Source organism: Lycium ferocissimum, chromosome 7 (assembly GCF_029784015.1).
Source record: "Lycium ferocissimum isolate CSIRO_LF1 chromosome 7, AGI_CSIRO_Lferr_CH_V1, whole genome shotgun sequence".
NCBI lineage: Eukaryota > Viridiplantae > Streptophyta > Magnoliopsida > Solanales > Solanaceae > Lycium > Lycium ferocissimum.
Genome location: NC_081348.1, coordinates 22,883,110 through 22,886,518, shown reverse-complemented (window position 1 = coordinate 22,886,518; position 3,409 = coordinate 22,883,110). Strand labels below are relative to the sequence as shown.

Here is a 3,409-nt window from a genome sequence, read left to right as displayed (position 1 = left end):
TACATGAAACTAATCATTTTTTCTTGCTTTTTACTAACTTACTAAAAGGACATTTATTATCTATAAAGTGAAGAAGAAAAAAAAATCTTTAATGAGGAATACGATCTCTTTTGAGATACCACTAATTTTTCAGCTCACTATGGTTAATTTGATGAGGAGAAGATGTGGAATTCATCTGCATACACATCCACCCCAAGACTGTACTAACTAGAAGACCGTCTCGTTACGCAAGTCTACCTGCACTAAAAGGGCCAGGTCCTTGTGATTTGGGGTCATTCTCATAAAAATGTACGTAAGTATTAATGGAATACCTTGAATCAATAAAGAACCAAAAGTCCAAGAAACTAAAGGAATCCAAGAGTACACAACATTTGCATATAATTAGACAAGCTATGATGTCAAAATAGCTCAGTAGTAAATACATATGATAACAATTATTTCTGAAAAGAATCCTCCTCCTACGTTCTTCTTTTCTTTTCCTTTATCTTCTTCCTATACTTTTTTTTAATCTCTAACGAACTAGTGGTGAGTGAGGAATAGGAGAGGAAAGTGGTGACAAGACACTCCCATCGTACATTCTTTTCGAGAAACTAAGTCGTAAATTATTCTTTTTCCATTGCTGCTTCTTCTCTACCGCATTCGACTCATCTCCACTTCTCTTAACTCCCACGAACCTTCGAATCCTTGCTAGTGCAATGTCCACCGTTTCATCATCCATGTTTGCGAAACAAACCCGGAAAAATCCAGATTCTTGACAATCAAATGAAGATCCAGGCGATACATTGAGCTTCACTTCATCAATAATCAAAACGACATTTCGCGGAAAAAGTCGCAGATCCATCCAGCAGAAAAGCCCCATTGACATTTAATCAAATGAAGAAAGTGTTTGTGCCTTTTAGCTAACCTCTTTGCGCTTTCTGCGAGATAATTTGCGACGAATTTTTCGTCAGATAGCATTGCGGCAAGGAAATGTTGCGTTTGATCTTAAACCGAAGCTCGACATTTTGCGAGCACAATTAACGACTCCATTGAATGAATATACGACATTCTAAATCCTGGCAACCCCATGTCTTTTGAAAGACTGTAAACGATTCCTCTTTGTTGCAATAAGTGTTGTCGTTGAGGACTTCAGCAATGCTGACATCCAGCAAAGACAGTGGCAGCGTAGATTTCGTCGCACACGAGGTGGATGTTGTGTTGGTTGGTGAAATTCAAGAGGCTTTTTAGTGTGTCCTCGTCCAAGTGGTGCCTAGTGGATTTGATGGATTAGTCAAAATCAAGCCTTTTACTTTGATGTTTGCTTTTTGGGCATTTTCGTATGCTTCTTTCACTGTTGGGTTAAAATTGTTGCAGCTCTCGCAATGAATTGGAATGAGTTGTACTCCAGTTCTCCATCTTAGGTCTCTGTTAAATCTGCATTAGCCAATTGCAAAAATATTGTTAGTTAGGACTTCGGAGTACTATATATGCAACAATTGACCAAAATGAAGAAGAGAGAGAACTATTGTTTCCCCTCGTGGGTCTTTCAAGTTATTATTTTGTATTTTTTATTTCTAAAAGCTGCTAAATTGTTAATTCAATGAAGAATAAGAGAATATAAACAAATGGAGCAGCAATCTTGACTTGTAAGTTGTATCTTTTACAGTTCTTTGACATGTCATTGCCAATGTCTGAATATGTGTCACGGGTCCAGCAAGAAAAGTGGGGGCTCAATTTGCTCTAAAGAGTTCCGAATAATTGACCACTACGCAGCTTAGTCCTTTTTCTATTCTTTTTTTCTTCTTAATTTGTCTTCGGGCTTACTAGTCTATTTGACTATTGTTATATTACTAGTTTATTCTCTTTGCTTCCCGAATCAATTTTCTTAAATGATACAATGATGATGTGAATAAAAGCTGTGTATCCAACTTCACCAACAAACTGGACTCCACTAAAGGGAAATATTATTAGGAAAAGTTGAAGAGCTTTCCGGATGACCCCGACATTAATTAAGATTAAACTCTCAAAGTCAATGGTTACACCGTCCAACATAAAGAGACAAACACCATATTATTCCTTTTTTATTTTTGTTTTAATGTCATAGAAAAGGACAAAAAGAGCGAAATGGATATTTCTTGTACGTAGAGAATGCAATAAAATAAAAGATACATACGCTGGGTAGTATGGTGAAGGTACTAATATGGTGAAGGTACTAAGCCAAACAAAAAATAATTGTCTCATTAGCTCCAGTGGCACCACCAGCCATAACTACTCTGTCCGGATCAAATGTAACTCTCCCCCCTCTCCCCCCTCTTGTTTTCTCCATAAACTTCGCAATGGCCTGAAAACAAGCATGAGTAATAATAAAAACTCGTTAGTTATTCTGATAATTTTTTATACTATGAGTGCAATTTAATTGACTAATACGCACTCGTTTAAATTCAGGCAAGCCATGATAATCTTGGAAGTTGGCAATGGCCTTGAATGATTTGATTCCTTCAGTGGAGCAAATTGAAGCTTTTGGGTTCTTTTTAATCCACTCCTATATCAAGTCAAAACAAAGCTGCAAGACAAACCGAAGTTAGAAAATTATGAGCTCATTCGGATTAGCTGATTGAAAATAGCTGATAAGTATTAAATGCTGCAAAATAATTTTTGGTGCTGAAATTGATTTTATAAATATACAGTTACATGTTTGGGTTGAAAGTGCAATAAGATGATGAAGCTGATTTTCAGTTATAAACTCAAAGATGAAGTTAGTTAAAAAAATACTTTATAAGCTAATTTGATTGACTTGTAAACTTAGTCAAACACTCACTATATATACTATCCTATCATCTTCTTAATTCAGAAAAGAAGTAAAAAATTATGGATTTCATAAGTTTGAGTAGAAACCTGATTTTCCGCAAGACCCATTTGGATAACTCCATTAGGGTTCATCAAAGGGTGGAAAGGATCGTTATCGTATGCCTTCCACCCATCGTAATATGGTGAGTTTTCGCCATGTTCTTCATTAGTAGCGAGCTTTGACAAGATTGAGTTGTTCTTTGCTCTCTCAAATCCCATTTTTGTTAGCGAGTTTGAAAGTGAAGAAATGAAATATTGTAGAGAATTAAGAAGATAAAATTGGGATCAGTATGTGCACACAAGTGTTTAATTCTGTGTATGTAAATGTATATGTGTTTCTTGTATGAGGAATGAGCGAGGGATATATATAGGGTGAAAGACTGACGTATTGGAAATCTGTCAACTAACGTATAGAAGAGATAATCGCAACAAAAATAGAAAAGTCTATTTTAATGTTCAAAATCTTGGAAAATAAAAGTATCCAATAGAAGAAAGAATATCTACGATTCTTACTAATTTTTTTCCCCTCTTCTTTTTGCTGGGTATTTGACTAATTAGTCGTAATTGCTTGCGTATGAAAGGA

At 35.6% G+C, this 3,409-nt stretch overlaps 1 pseudogene; it reads right to left on the bottom strand.

Annotated features, from left to right (window-relative positions):
* Positions 1–256: 256 nt before the first annotated feature.
* LOC132063858 (1-aminocyclopropane-1-carboxylate synthase-like) lies at positions 257–2,910 on the bottom strand (annotated as a pseudogene).
* Between the last annotated feature and the right edge of the window lie 499 nt (positions 2,911–3,409).